The following is a 16,728-nucleotide window of genomic DNA, read 5'->3' on the forward strand; positions in this document are numbered from 1 at the left end:
ATTTACCGTTGAATGCAGCACTATCTTCTGCAGGTAACATTATAGGTGGTTAACGTTCATTATTCTTAGTGAAAATTTTAACTCTGCCTTTCCTCACTGTAATGCTACCCCCTTAGGAGCCACTGGATTTTTTGGTTCCTCTCGCATACACAGCCAGGCAACAGGAATTTTCCATCATTCACTCTGTAGTCAAAGAAATCAGTCCAGGGTGTTTTTATTAGGGGGTGAACTTAGATAGGCATGGGAAGGTATGGGATGCCCAGAACGGTAACTTGGATGGAACTTAGGGACTTGCTAACTTTCTGACTACCAAAATCCATTATGCTGTCCTCCCATGGGATAAATGGATGCGCTTAACTGATAGCACCAATATTCCAAACATAGAACGCAGATGCTCTTTTTCTGTAGAAACTGCAGATGAAGATTCCCCAAGCAAGAGGTGTAGGGCAGCTGTGCTGGCTTCAAGTCGCTCTAAGCTGTCTCTTAGTAGCAAGAAAGCTGGGTCTTGCACCTGGCTGCTTCTCTATCAGGCTCTGGGGTGAAGTGGTTGAAGCTACTCACTCAGTCCCTTTGGAAGCTCCTGAAGCTCATGTGAATACTGAACAGGCCTGCTGAACAGGTCCCAGGATGGCGTCAGCTAAGCCTAGCTGAGGCTGAAAAGGTGTGAGACTTCTGCTGCTTCTGATCTCTCTCTCTGCATAATATTTATGGTCCATCTATCTACCTTCTGGGCCGTCCCCATCAAGGGATTAGAGGAGAATCCATAAATATTTGGACCTAATCTCTGCTTTTCTGCCCTCTAAGTTCTAGAACCATTCAGCAGTGAAACTCTGCCAGATAACTCTAAACAAATTACCCCGGCCCCTCTGCCTACAGATGAGCCCAAGTAAATTTTCCTACACTGTACACAGAGGGTGCAACATCACTACAACTCCAAGAAGCAGTGCTCAGTCCTCAGCTCCCTTCAGCTTTATCTTGAGTAGCCCCAGGCTTAAAGTCTGTACCCTCATGGGTCTGACCAGCACTTCCCCAGCATGAGAGGGACACTCATACTGTCACAGACAGAATTGGCCACTTGGCTTTCTCTGGGCATACTGCACCACAAATGGCTGCTGTTCTTCCCTTCTCTGTCTTTATTGGCTGATGGTGCTCCTGAAAGCAAGTTAGACGGCATACCTCCAAACTTTTTGAGATGGGAACGAGGAACAACTATTAGCAAAAATATGTAGACATAAAACACACCCCACTGCCACGCCCCCTTAAAGGAGAATTATAAAAGAAAAAAAAAGGATTATTTAAACCCACAAGTGCTATTGGCAGCTATTTAGAAATTGGATGAAAGGTTTAGCACTGGGAAAAAATGATTTGAAGAATAAATAGTACATTTTATATACAACTTTATAGATCAGACCAAAATGAGGGACAAATGAGGAGGAAAGAGGGACTGTACACATGTTTAGCTGTAGTAGCACTTAACCTTCCAAAGGGGCCATGAGAATCTCCAAACTCAGTCAACCAAGTTTAAAAAGACACTCTAGCTTCCTATGGGGTGCTGCACTCATTTTTTAACAGGGCCTTGCCTTGCTAGCAGATCCTTTACTTTTTATGAATGAACATTCAGCACTGTCAGAGCTTTGTGATAGATCTGCTGGTGCAGTGTATGTTTCTTAGCAGCTGGAAGCTGCCTACTTTTAGGCTTCACACACACTAGCTTGTTTTTAAGGTCCTACTAGCTACTTTCAGCATTTTTGTTTCTGCCCCTAGAAGCAAATAATGTTATCCAATGTCTCCACACACACTATTGTAGGCTAGAATTGTTTTTCAAGCTTCAGCTTCTAGGAGCAGAAAAAAAAAAATTTTTTTTGCATTTTTGGGAGTGATTTGCTAGCAGAAAAAAGCTGATAGAAGCTTGCAAATACTGTTAACCGCTGCTAAGCAAAGGTTATCAGTGTTATATTTATTTTCTTCTTAGCCAGCAGCCCTGTCAATGTCCTTAAAGCGGAGGTCCACCCTAAAGTGGACCTTCCGCTCATTGGAATCCTCCCCCCTCCGGCGCCACAATTGGCACCTTTCAAGGGGGAGGGGGGTGCAGGTACCTGTACAGTACAGGTATCTGCACCCACTTCCGGCGTAGATTCTGCAGAAGGTACGCCCCTTTCCGCAGAATCTACGCCCCTTTCCGAAAGTCCCCCGCTGCCTGCTGGGAAACACACAGATCCCAGAGACAGCGGGGACCATCCTTATTGCACAGCGCGACTCGCGCATGCGCAGTAGGGAACCGGGAAATGAAGCCGAAAGGCTCCACTTCCTGATTCCCATACCCAAGATGGCGGCGGCAGCACCCGAGAGACGATCAAGAGATCGGCTTCGGGTGCTGACATCGCGGGCGCGCTGGGCGGGTAAGTGTCACTATTTTAAAAGTCAGCAGCTGCAGTATTTGTAGCTGCTGGCTTTTAAAAAAAAAAAACGGCGAAACTCCCGGCGGACTCCCACTTTAACCAGTGTATTGCTAATGTATAGCGGGCCAGCAAGCTGGCCACAGTCAGAGCTGGTGGGCCTGTGTGCTGCTAGTAAGCATACATTGCATTGACAGATTGATCACACATTTCTGACAGTGCTGATTGTTCATTCAGTAAAAGATCAGTAAGTGATTTGAGCTGCCAGGTGATAATAAACATCTACTGCACTAGCAGATAGATTACACAGCCCTGCAGCGATGACTGATCTTTTACTATTGTGAACAGTCACTGCTGTTGGGGCTGTGTGATCTGTCAGTGCCGTGTAAGTTTTTTTGTTTTTGTTTCTTTTTTAATCAGTCCGTGTTTGTTTATTAGCTGCTGGCAGTTCTATCACACAGCCCTGTAGCACTAACTGTTAATTCATCATAGTAAAAGATCTGTCAGCTTAAAGAAGGGGTGAGGACTCGGTTCTGTGCTGTAGCTCCCCCTATTGGAAAGCTGATAAATTGGGTTTCAGCCTGGGGTGGAGCTAGAGCACAGCAGAGATTCCTAGCCCACTGCAACAGTCTTATGCCACGTACATACGGTTTGATTTTCTGACGGAAAATGTTTTGTCCGAAATTCCGACCATGTGTAGGCTCCATCGAACATTTTCTGTCAGAGTTTTTCGCCACACAAAATTTGAGATCTGGATCTCAAATTTTCAGACAACAAAATTAGTTCTCGTAAATTCTGATCGTGTGTATACAATTCCGATGCACAAAGTTCCACGCATTCTCTGAATAAATTACGAGATGGAATCGCTTGGTTTGGTAAAACTAGCGATCGTAATGGCTATAGCACATTCGTCACGCTGCAAATTTTTAAATCTTTTAATGCAGCGCAATCTCTTCTTCTTTAGAATGCTAGAAGAATGAAGTTGTTCTGCTGCTCCTATTCACACAGAGTTCTGACAACCTGATTTCTTTATTATTTCTCGTGATCTCATGAATATTTTTCTTTTTTGTTTTTGTTAGATCTCCATAATAATGTTTAGAATTTTTGGTTTTGGTTTTGGATTTTTTTTATCCAGGTCTCCTATTTTTTATTTTTTTATTTTTCATAGTGATCTCCATAATTTTTTCTTTCGTTTTTTTGTCAAGTTACCACAACACCATTATTATATTTTATTTTTTAACCTCAAGGAGGTTGATTGGTGTTGGTGTCCCTTGTTAATTTGACATTGTCTTTTTGAAATGTACCTGCCTACTCACAAGCAAACTGTCCTTTTTGAAGTAAAACAAATAGCCAAGTATTTGTGAAAAATAAATAGCCATTTATTCTGGGCCATAACAAAATAAAGAGGAAGGCAACTTGCGAAGCCTTTGTACCCTAGGGCACACATCAATTATTTTACAGTAAAAATTAGTGGCCTGTGGAGTCCTTATAATAGTGAGAACAATCCGGTCCAGGACTACAAGAGATCAGGAACAGCAGCAGATGACATATCTGTCCCCAGGCTGTGGTCTTACAACAGCCTGCATCTTTTGTCAGACCAGACTGAACCCAGGCCATCACTCTCTTGTCTTCCTTCCAGGCTGTGGCTCTGGTGTTGGAGTTGTGGCAGGAGGTGGAGGTTCATTATTGGGAGGGGAGGTTCTGAGGGCCGCAGTAGTCTTCCGAAATTGGCCAATTGCTGCCTCCTCCAGGTTATTCTTCTTCCTGGGACTTTTTTTGGAAGGCGCAGGGGAAGGACCTGGGATTCAGGCAGGCTACTGGGTCTGGCCACCTCCTGGCTGCCACTTTCCATGGCCTCCTCCTGGCTAAGACTTTCCTGTGTATGAAAAAGGGACATCATTTTAGTTTTTGGTTCCTCAATCACACACAATTTTCAGCTCATGACTGTTGCAAATTGAATGTTCAAGAAATAGAAAAGACTATAATTCTGACCCCAACATTTTTCATTCTTGTCCCAATTATTTGTGGCTACTGCTGTGGCTACTATGTAAAACACTTTGTAAAAACAGAAATTACTGATCAGTAATAACATCTAGTTAACATCATTAATTATTTGACTAGAAATTTGTTGAACAATGCTCAAGCTGGGCTCCTTCACTTCTTCCTGGCTGGAAAGCCCAGGTTGGATGTCGGAAGCCTCAGCTGAGATGAAAGGAAGATTGGAGAGTGCAGGCCTGGGTTCAGTCTGGCCTGCCAGAAAATGCATTCTCATAGTACTACAGCCTGGGTGCATAAATTTCATCTGCTGCAGCTCATGATCTCTGGGAATACTGGACCTTTTTGCACTCCCTATTATAAGTGCTCCTCATGCCACCAATTAGGGCCTTCAAATAGGGGATGTCTGCCGTGGGGATCACCGGCTTCACAAATTCCAGCAATTGATTCAGTGCTGCCTTCCTGTTAGGAACGTCTGGTATTGAGTCTGACTTGGTGGAAGGGGACCTCTCCTACGGCTCTGGTTCCGGTCTCTCTGGAATGGGGACAGGGAGACAGGAGCGCAGCGGGGTAGAAGAGTCCGGCCAGGTGCAGCAACCGGTGCTGGGTAGGTGAGGATCCTTGGAGCAGGAACTCTCAGTAGTATGGAAGAAACAAGGAGAAGGCTGCTGACTGTGGATCCTGGATGGATAAGGTCCGCTGGACGAGGAGGTAGCCGACTCAGGAGCAGGCAGGAATCAAGCAGAGGTGTCAGGTACAAGCAGGAGGTTCGGCAACAGGAAAACAGTCCAAGAGAGGTCAAACAAGCCGGGGTCGGAGCAGGAGAGGTCAGCAAGGTCAAACGGAGCCGGGTCAGGTATCAGATGAGTAGCAGGCAGGTAACAGGTAACTTCAGGCACTAGCTGCAGACGAGACAGCACAGAACCACAACAACTGTGCCCTTAAAAAGGGCCACTGGCGCCAATCGAGCTAACGTACGCCCGTGCGTGCGTGCGCTGCGCGTACATACGATCGTCGAGCACCCGCGCGCGTCGGAAGGCGCTCGTGCCTACGACGACCCGCAACACGAACGCGTGTGCGCGCACGGAGAGCCGGTCGAATGGAACGGACGGATTCCTGACACTTCCTCTTTGGTTTATTGCTATAAAAGGGGTGGTTTACCTGCCACAGACAGGGCAGCTCCCTGTACATAGCAATGAATATGGGGATAAAGCCCCCATCACTGAATAGCTCCATTTTCTATGCAAGACACAACACAAGACAAACCCTAATATCAGGCTAAACTCTCCTAATTTTGTCCCAATATAGGCCTCAATCTAGAAGCAGTATAGGCCACTGATGCATCAAGTTCAAATTGTACCTTCGTTGTAACGATCGGCGCTTCCGATACTCCTTCCTCTGCTCACAGATCGTACGTACGACACACTCGTGTTAAGCTTTATATACACTGTTTCTATTCTTCTTATTATATTCATGCTGCTCCATGTGCTTTTCTTTACTGTTGTACAGTATAAAACGGTAAGTTTCAGGTTCGTGGGCACAGTAATTGTTCGTAGTAAACATGGTTCATTCGCCCACTAAGACGATGTTTTGTGCAGATGCAGGTTAACTACATTTGGTCATGCCTATTTGTCTTAAATTAAAATTAGTACATTGTTGTCCAAATGTGTTGGTAACTAGAATGAAATGCAAACTTGATTCAGTGTAAAGAGAGGACACAGCAGCTGTTTACACATCTGGATGCAGGAGCACTAGTGTGGGACACCAGAAAAAACTTTTTAGGGTGTCCCACACAGGTGCTCCAGTGGGTACTAGGGGTGTCTACATGTATGATACTTTTACAAAAAAGGTAATTATTCCAGCTTTGTAAAGGGAAAAAATCATGTCTTCAGGTTTGAATTCTGCCAAAACAGACAATTGTACGACACTTCCAAGCAATTTTTCATATTCCTATTTCTTGCCTCAAATACCTGTGTGCTAAATATACCTTTTTTTTATTCACATAGGGGAGAAAAGACTCGGGACGTCTGAGGTCACCAGGGACCCCCAACATCCCAAAGAAGGGGAAATCCCAAAATAACAACCAGAGGATGTGGAGGAAGGAGAGATTTATGAAGTGGGCCAAATAGTGACCACAACAGGTAAGTGTCTGAGACCACAGCTTCAGGTAATAGATGTATGCCTGCATATTTCTAAAACATGGTGTTTTTTTTTCTTCTTTAAGGTGATCTGGATGTTGTGGAAGAAGAATCTCATTTCACAAGTGCAAGTGTACACGTCCTCATCGGGGAGATCATGGTATGCAATCAGAATTTACAGAAGATCAAAGAAGACATCAATGATGCTGAAAAAATACTCAAAAACATCATTGATTTTTTCGGCAGAATCAAAAACATACCAACATTTCTACAATTATTTCTATTTTTCTAACTTTTCTCCAAAATTTTGAAAGCTGAATCTTGAAGATGCACACAGTGTGTCAACATGTGCTATCTGCCATCACGGAATATCAAGGTACGTGTTTTGGGGGAGCAACCCCTTCCTTGCAACTATGTTAGCTGAGAGGAAGTGGTTGCACCCTGTGAAACACATCCATTGATCCCCCATGATGGGAGCTAGCACATGTTGACATTAGGCATGGGATCAGGAGGGAACTCCCTATTTTGACTGTCAATTTGTGTGCATCTTCAAAATTTGTCTTTCACAGGGGTGACAGCACCCCATCTGATGAGGGCAATATCAACACAGTTTGGACATAGTAATATCTGATATTGCCTTTACTTTGTCAAAGTTGAACTTTGTAAGTTCCTGAGTTGTGTATTGTTTTATGGTTTTAAACATGCCGGTTTTAACATAAAAAAGGCTATTTGTACTGTCAAAAAATGATTTTCTAACGCACATGTAATTGTGCACAGAGTAAAAAGTTTTCTACTCAACAATGTGTGGCTTCTTCTTTCAAGGCTCAATATCATTTTTTGGACTAAGTTGGTGTTTACATTGAATGGGGGTTATTAATTAAAGGCAAATCCACTTTGCACTACAAGTGCACTTTCAGTGCAGTTTCAAGTGCAGTTACCTGTGCACTCGGAGTGCAAAGTGGATTTTTCTTTAGTAAATATGTCCCACAGTGCTTTCTAATTTGCCACATTCATGCCATTTTTGTGACTCACCAAAATTCATTCATGGTACTGAATATGATGAATATTTTTCTCAGTAATGCATTACATACATTAACCAGTTGCCGACCGCCGCATGCCGATGTACGTCGGCAGAATGGCACGGGCAGGCATATTGGCGTACAGGTACATCCATGCCTTCCCGCGGGTGGGGGGCCCGGTGCCAGCGGCAGTTGGATTCCATGCAGGAGCGATCCGGGATGAGGGGGCGGCCATTCATTCATGGCCACCCCCTCGCGATCGCTCCTGACGAATGAAATGCTAGCACTACATCACTTCCTCTCCTGTATTGTAAACACAGGCAGAGGAAGTGATGTAATCTCTCCTCGTGTCGGTCTTTTTCGTTCCGGCACAGAGGAGAGAGGATCAGTGAGTTGCACCAACACACTACACTAACAGTAGAACACGCCAGGCACACTTTCACCCCCCCCTTCACCCCCCGATCACCCCCCCAATCACCCCTGCACCCCCAGTCACAGTGACACCAATTGCATTTTTTTTTATTATTGCATTGGTGTCATTTGTGACTGCAATAACTGTTAGGGCAGTTAGGGTTAGCCCCCTTTAGGTCTAGGGTACCCCCCTAACCCCCCAATAAAGGTTTAACCCCGTGATCACCCCCCGTCGCCAGTGTCACTAATAAGCAATCGTTTTTCTGATCGCTGTATTAGTGTCACAGGTGACGCTAGTTAGGCAGGTAGGTGTTTAGGTTCGCCGCAGCTTTTTATAGCGTCAGGGACCCCCATATACTACCGCATAAAGCCCCCTGATTGCCCCCTAGTTAACCCTTTCACCAGTGATCACCATATAACTGTTACAGGTGACGCTGGTTGGTTAGTTATTTTTTTATAGTTTCAGGGCACCCGCCATTGATTACCTAATAAAGGTTTAACCCCCTGATCACCCGGCGGGTGATATAAGTTTGATGGTCAGATAGGGTCTGCGTCGCCCCAGGCAGCGCCAGGTTAGTGCCAGTACCGCTAACACCCACGCGCAAAGCATACACCTCCCTTAGTAATATAGTATCTGAACAGATCAATATCTGATCTGATCAGATCTATATTAGCGTCGCCAGCAGTTTAGGTTTCCCAAAAATGCATTGTTAGCAGGATCAGCCCAGATACCTGCTAGCACCTGCGTTTAACCCCTCCGCCAAGCCCAGCCCAGCCCACCCAAGTGCAGTATCGATCGATCACTGTCACTTACAAAACACAACACACATAACTGCAGCATTCACAGAGTCAGGCTTGATCCCTGCGATAGCTAACAGTTTTTTTTGTAGCGTTTTGATACAGTCGCTGACAGTCTAGGTGCTTTTTTACCTGTGAGTCTCACTAGTGTACCCCTAAATTTAGAGCCCAAAATGGCAAAGCGAAGGTACACTAGTGAAGAGGCCTACACGTTTCTGAGCATGACAGATAGTGAAGAGGAAGTCACTCATCTGTCAGATTCAGGCTCAGAATACGATCCCGTAGAGGACAGTGGCTCCATGACAGATAGCTCTGACGACGGAGATGAGGTCCCTGTTAAGGGCAGGCGTACCCGATCCCAAACTTCTTCTGTTGTTGAGGTGCAGGAACCACAGGTCCCTCATATGGAGCAGAGACGTACTAGAGCCGCTCATCCTTCTGATGAACTGGCAAGCACCAGCGGCCTAGTACACCCTGGACGTAGATCCAGCACTGCAGTAGCACGTGGTGACGTGGCGAGTCCCATAAGTGCAGTTCAAGCTGGTGAGGTGGCAAGCACAAGTAGTGTCCCACTGCCACCAAGACGAAGACAAAGACAAGCCCTTGCCAGACATTGGAAACCAATTACGGTTTTCGAATTTAAGATATTTCTGGGCCTCTCCCTCAACATGGGCATAACCAAAAAGAGTGAGTTGTGGTCATATTGGTCCACTGACCCAATTCACCATATGCACGTGTTCTCTGCTTCCATGTCCAGGGCACGATACGAGCAGATTTTGCGGTTCATGCACTTCAGCGACAATGAACTCTGTCGTCCTCGTGGAGACCCTGCATACGACCTTAGAAAGCCTGAAGGCGGTGCTTGGCTTTCGGGGCCCCGTACGCAGCTAGGCTCCCAAAAAATCCCACACATGTGGTATCCCCGTACTCAGGAGAAGCAGCAGAATTTATTTGGGGTGTCATTTCACATATGCCCATGGCATGTGTGAGCAATATATCATTTAGTGACAACTTTGTGAAAAAAAAAAAAGTTTGTAATTTTCCCGCAACTTGTGGCAAAATATAAAATATTTCATGGACTCAACATGCCTCTCAGCAAATAGCTTGGGGTGTCTACTTTCTAAAATGGGGTCATTTGTGGGGGTTTTGTGCCATCTTGGCATTTTATGGCCTTCAAAACTGTAATAGGTGGTGAGGAGTGAAATCAAAAATGTACGCCCTTAGAAAGCCTGAAGGCGGTGCTTGGTTTTCGGGGCCCCGTACGCAGCTAGGCTCCCAAAAAATCCCACACATGTGGTATCCCCGTACTCAGGAGAAGCAGCAAAATTTATTTTGGGGTGTCATTTCACATATGCCAATGGCATGTGTGAGCAATATATCATTTAGTGACAACTTTGTGAAAAAAAAAAAGTTTGTAATTTTCCCGCAACTTGTGGCAAAATATAAAATATTTCATGGACTCAACATGCCTCTCAGCAAATAGCTTGGGGTGTCTACTTTCTAAAATGGGGTCATTTGTGGGGGTTTTGTGCCATCTTGGCATTTTATGGCCTTCAAAACTGTAATAGGTGGTGAGGAGTGAAATCAAAAATGTACGCCCTTAGAAAGCCTGAAGGCGGTGCTTGGTTTTCGGGGCCCCGTACGCGGCTAGGCTCCCAAAAAGTCCCACACATGTGGTATCCCCGTACTCAGGAGAAGCAGCAGAATTTATTTTGTGGTGTAATTTCACATATGCCCATAGCATGTGTGAGCAATATATCATTTAGTGACAACTTTGTGAAAAATAAATAAAAATAAATAAAGTTTGTCATTTTCCCGCAACTTGTGGCAAAATATAAAATATTCCATGGACTCAACATGCCTCTCAGAAAATAGCTTGGGGTGTCTACTTTCTAAAATGGGGTCATTTGTGGGGGTTTTGTGCCATCTTGGCATTTTATGGCCTTCAAAACTGTGATAGGTAGTGAGGAGTGAAATTACAAATGTATGCCCTTAGAAATCCTGAAGGTGGTGCTTGGCTTTCGGGGCCCGTACGTGGCTAGGCTTCCAAAAAGTTGACCACATGTGGCATCCCCGTACTCAGGAGAAGCAGCAGAATGTATTTTGGGGTACAATTCCACATATAACCATGGCATGTGTGAGCAATATATCATTTAGTGACAACTTTTTTTTTTTTGTCATTATTCAATCGCTTGAGGCAAAAAAATAAAATATTCAATGGGCTCAACATGCCTCTTATCAATTTCCTTAGGGTAAATTATGCAAAAAAAGCCGCGCTTATGGAATAGGCTACAATCGAACAGTGATATATATGAATGTTTATGTACCCCCAGATTCTTTTTCTCTTAATAATTAATTTCGCAAAAAAATGTAATTGTTTTTATGAGGTTGCTGCCTCCCTGAAAACCACAGGCTGCATTTAACAACCTGGGTTTGAAAATTGAATAATTGTTGTGGGCTGTTGGCGCTACCTCAGGCTGGTGTTCAATCCGAACCTGCCTTAACCGTTTATTATCCCTAAAGGCTATATGTATATATATATCCTTAATCCAACCAAATGTGACTATACACCACTTCTGTTAATTACCACATATAAATTCACTGGTTTCAAAAGAGCTGAAAAACAAAAGCCATACCCAAAACACAGAAAATCAAAAACCGAATAATATTCACACTATTCTGTGATGGTGAAAAAAATCCCTATATATATGGGAAGTATAACATCTATACCTCCACTGCACGTGTACAATCCTTGTGCTAATTGTTAGCTGAGGACGTCTATGACGAAACGCGTACAGCGTCATTACGCACACCACGTCACTTCCGGTGCGCCTGACCCGTTGGAGCGCAGCTGGAACGAACGCCGCTCGCTCAGAGGGATTTCGCAAACCGGAGTGCTGTTTTTGCATCGTGGCCTTTGCATTTTTGCTGCTTATATCTGTGCAAAGATGCCCAACATTTAAAGCTAAACAATACTAATTATTATTTTTTATAATCTTTATTCAGCATATGAGTAGCCTTATAGAGCCTGGAAAACGGTACCCCCTAAAGAGAGATCAGAGCTCCCCACCATAGAAGGAGGGTGTATACTTAGGGGTATAGGCCTCATATGACTGAGCACAGCGCTGCTATACATAAGTATATAAAGAAGGACTGTATTGTTGCTTTCTTATACAATTTTTTATATATTTTTATTTTTATTTTTATTATTGCCAATTCTTTTTGATTTTTTATATCTTCTGAAGTGTATGACTGCTATACATATATAAGAAAAAAATTTTTTGCAGTGCAACTGTTATAGATTGCAATGTTGTGGAAAATCTAAAAAGATTTTTTTGTACAAAGTGTTGTGCAGAAATCTTTGTGGCATATGGAAAAGTTTTTTAATTATATATTTTTTTGTAATAATTTTTCTGCAATAAAGCATTTTTTAAGTGGTTACCAGTCTCCCACCATATATACATATCTATAAAGAAAATCTTTCCTTTTTTTAAGTTTTTTAAAATTTTTGTAGCTTGCTCCCCTTCCCCCCAACTTAAGTATTTAGTAAACCAAAATACTACACCATGAGTGGATTTTTTTCATTTTGAGGAACTACTGGCGGACAAAAGAGTTTTTTCTCCCATCTCCTTTAAAAATCCTGGAGAGGACCTGTTGAAGACAGAGCCAAGCAGTGGGATCCTCAATAAAGTGGAACACAGATTACAGGCGTGTAACCCCCTAGGGGGTGCGTGGATTCGGTGAGTGGGGACCCTTGAGGGGGAAAAGCACGGAAGTCACCAATAAACAGGCATAATCACAAAAGTCACCTTTCTGTCACTTGAAGCAGAATAATTGTACTTCTGGGAATACCTGAAGAAAGACTATCTTTGGACTATATATATGATTTTGTATATGTTCACATTTATTTTTTCACATTTCCTGTTTTTGGTTTTTGGTTTTTTGTTTTTTTGTTTTTTGTTTATAAGAATTTTTTTGGTTTTGAATAAGGTTGCATTTTTTAGGTTTTTGGTGGTACACACAAATCTAGCTATTAAGGCTTGGGGGCCTTTATAGTATAATAAATTAACAATTAGCACAAGGATTGTACACGTGCAGTGGAGGTATAGATGTTATACTTCCCATATATATAGGGATTTTTTTCACCATCACAGAATAGTGTGAATATTATTCGGTTTTTGATTTTCTGTGTTTTGGGTATGGCTTTTGTTTTTCAGCTCTTTTGAAACCAGTGAATTTATATGTGGTAATTAACAGAAGTGGTGTATAGTCACATTTGGTTGGATTAAGGATATATATATATATACATATAGCCTTTAGGGATAATAAACGGTTAAGGCAGGTTCGGATTGAACACCAGCCTGAGGTAGCGCCAACAGCCCACAACAATTATTCAATTTCCTTAGGGTGTCTACTTTCAAAAATGGGGTCATTTGGGGTCATAAACTAAAAGCTGCGTAAATTCCAGAAAATGTACCTTAGTTTGCAGACGTGACAACTTTTGCGCAAACCAATAAATATACACTTATTGACTTTTTTTTTACCAAAGACATGTGACTGAATACATTTTGGCCTAAATGTATGACTAAAATTGAGTTTATTGGATTTTTCTAATAACAAAAAGTAGAAAATATAATTTTTTTCGAAATTTTCTGTCTTTTTACGTTTATATCGCAAAAAATAAAAATCGCAGAGTCAGTCAAATACCTTTAAAAGAAAGCTCTATTTGTGGGAAAAAAAGGATGCAAATTTTGTTTGGGTACAACATTGCATGACCGCGCAATTACCAGTTAAAGCAGCGCAGTGCCAAATTGTAAAAAGACCTCTGGTCATTGACCAGCAAAATGGTCCGGTTTTGAAAGTGGTTAACAACAAAAACAAGGTGTGTGTGTAGCAGACCCACAATATAATAATAGTTAGCTGAAGAAGAGATTGTCACCTCATGTATCAAATAAATTACGTTTCACTATTGAAGAAAATGGCCAAAAAGAAAAGCCCGTTGGAGAACTTAGGAGACAGCTAAAAGAAACCCAAGCAGTAAATCAAAGAAAATCTTATTTCAGTTTCAGTTAAAAAAAAAATTTGAGAAAATGTTTCTTAAACAGTTCCTGGCATATCAATGTCCCCCCACCCGCAAAGTACTTCTGTCTTACTTTGCAGGCACTTTGGAGGGGCAAGATAGGCGGCCAGCTTCAAGAGCCATCAGGGTTTCTTCTTGAAGTCTGGCCTCAGGCCCAACTGAGGCTACATAGTTCATTCAATTTCTACTTAAAAAGTTGTGTAGAATGCAGCATGCAAGTAGAATATGTAGGGATGCACTGATACCGATACCGGTATCGGTACTGATACTTGGCCTGTTCAGGGGTATCTGCACTCTGGAAAATTCATCGATACCAGAAACCGACACCGGAAGTGATGTTAGCTTGGGCGGAGCTCGGGAACCGGATAAGGTTGCGGCCTCTCCGCGCAGCGGTGAGTGCTGTTTCCCTCACGACGTGTTTTGCTGCTGCTACTGCGTCTGCTGCTGCATCTGCTACATGACTGCCCCACATGGCAAGCATCTTCCTTACACCATGTCCCCTCATGGTGGTCAGTGAGTGCTCTTCTTTCTAACTTGCTTGCTTACTTATGTTAAGTGTCTTACATCTCTTGCCTAACATGATGGCCAGCCTGTGTTACACTGAAACCGCGTACACACAGGCGGACTGTATGGCCAACTTAGTCCGTCAGACAATCCGACGGACAGTCCGTCCTACTTTCGAATGAACAGACTTGACCACACACGGATGCACAAACAGTCCGTCGAAAGTTTGCGCGATGACGTGTACAGCACGTACGACGGGACTAGAAATAGGAAGTCCAATACACAGCAATGCAACCTTTCGCCGTGTAAATCCTTTCTGAGCATGCGCCATACTTAGTCCGTCGAACTAGCCTACTCACGAGCGGATTGTCCACTGAAACCAAAGTACGACGGACAATATTACGGAAATTCTGAAATACTTAGTCCGCCAGACTGCACGCTGAAAAAGTCCGCTGAAGCCCACACACGAGCGGACTGTCCGCTGAAATGTGTTTCGACGGACTAAGTTGGCCAGACAGTCCGCCCGTGTGTACGCGGCTTTAGTTTGTCAAATTGTCCCACATTGTCTCTCTCTCTTGCCTAACATTGCGGCCAGCTTGTGTTACACTTAGTTTGTCCCACATTGTCTCTCTCTCTCTTGCCTAAGATGGCAGCCAGCCTCTGTTACACTTAGTTTATCACACATTGTGTCTCTCTCTCTCTTGCTTAACCTAATGTCCACTGTCCAGTATGGTGGCCGGCCTGTGTTTGTATGTGTTACATTAGTGTCCCACATTGTCTCTGTTGCCTAACATGTCATTCATGGCGGCAAATGAATGGTGCTGTTACATAAATCATCATTGTCTCTTGCCTAACATTTTCCTGCATGTGCCTTTCTGAGACCATCCTCTGCTTTTTGTATTGTAGAGATACCGACCGCAACCGTTGTACCCGACAGATGGATTTCATCATCCCCACTGCCACTGGTTTACTTAGACATGCCAAGATGCTGGATGCAGCAGGAAAAAAAAACACAAGCACTGGTGAGAGCAGCTTCATTATTCAAAAAATAGTAGGTGTCACTGTCATCATGTGTGAAAAAAAATCAGACAACCAATCATTTGGGCTTAAATTTTTTCCCCCATTTTCCTAAATTTTTCCCCCCCTTAAGGTGGAGAGACTTACCCATTTCTGGCTTTAAGTGCAATGCAAACGGATGCCACTGCCAGCAAAATGTCAGCTGTCTGTTGGTTTCATCAATTTTAAAGAACTTCCAAACGCATTGCAGACTGCAAACCCTGTTCTGCCAAAATATCCAGAGGAGGTTCAAAAGTTAGTTATTATAATACCAGTAATCTCATAAAACACCTCAAAATGAAACACAAGACTGAGCATGGCAAATTTACAGCTATCACTAGCTCTTGCACTCAGCAGCTGACACTGCAACAAACCCTTGCCAGACATGAAAAATTTTCCATGGATAAATGGGGCTCAAGGGTTCAAAAAATTTCTGAAGTAGTTACCCAATTCATCGTTCTTGATGATCAGCCACTCTCAATAGTTGACAATGTGGGTTTCGGCGACTTACGAATATCTAGGAGGCAAAGTATGAACTTCTCAGCTGCCGTCATATCACAGATGTCCTGTTTCCAGGGCCATCTTTAGCGCAGGGCAAATGGGGCACCTGCCCTGGGCCCAATGTTTGTAGGGGGGCCCGCACTGTCTGCTACCCGCGAATTGTGGCCCCGATGAAGGTTTTGCAGAGTGCACAGAGGACACGGGAGGCTGTATTCCCGTGCTAGCCAGCTGAGAGGGGGCGGGGCCGGGAGCTCCACTGATGCTCTGACCCCGCCCCCATGCAGCCTGTATGCTCGGAACAGAGCGGCTGTAGTGAGAGCCAGTGATCGGAGTGGGAGTGTCAGTGGAGCTCCAGGCCCCGCCCCCGGACCTCTGTATTCCACAGCCAGTATAGAGGGGGTGGGGCCGGGAGCTCCACTGACGCTTCCACTCCAAGCACTGGCTCTCACTACAGCCGCTCTGTTCCGAGCATACAGGCTGCACGGGGGTGGGGTCAGAGCGTCAGTGGAGCTCCCGGCCCCGCCCCCTCAGCTGGCTAGTGCGGGAATACAGCCTCCAGTCCTCTTGTCCTCTGTGCACTCTGCAAAACCTTCATTGGGGCCCCAATTCACGGGTAACGGGGCCCCCCTACAAAGCATCAGTGGAGCCCCCGGCTGTTGTAGTGAGAGCAGAGAATGGAATCCCTCTAAATGTATGTAGTGAGTTTGGCTGCCCAGGTATGTCCTTGCACCCATAAAATGCCTGACTGCTTAAACCCTGAGCTGTGTTATTCAACTGTCAAGCTGTGCATTGCTGAAAATTCTCTGACCATCTCCTGTAGCATGTCCGCA

General features: G+C 44.1%; 1 long non-coding RNA gene across 1 annotated transcript in view; it reads right to left on the bottom strand.

Moving 5' to 3' along the window:
- Positions 1-3,753: 3,753 nt before the first annotated feature.
- The window catches only part of LOC143940305 (uncharacterized), a 51,600-nt gene continuing 38,625 nt past the window's right edge, over positions 3,754-16,728 (bottom strand). Inside the window, exons 2-3 of the long non-coding RNA XR_013263848.1 lie at positions 15,506-15,623; positions 3,754-4,272 (exon numbers count right to left, since the gene is read on the bottom strand). This is a non-coding gene — a long non-coding RNA (uncharacterized LOC143940305). The remainder of the gene's footprint in view (positions 4,273-15,505; positions 15,624-16,728) is intronic.

The sequence above is a fragment of the Lithobates pipiens genome, unplaced genomic scaffold (genome assembly GCF_037356315.1).
Source record: "Lithobates pipiens isolate NorthernLeopardFrog02 unplaced genomic scaffold, aLitPip1_a1.2 Scaffold_3, whole genome shotgun sequence".
NCBI lineage: Eukaryota > Metazoa > Chordata > Amphibia > Anura > Ranidae > Lithobates > Lithobates pipiens.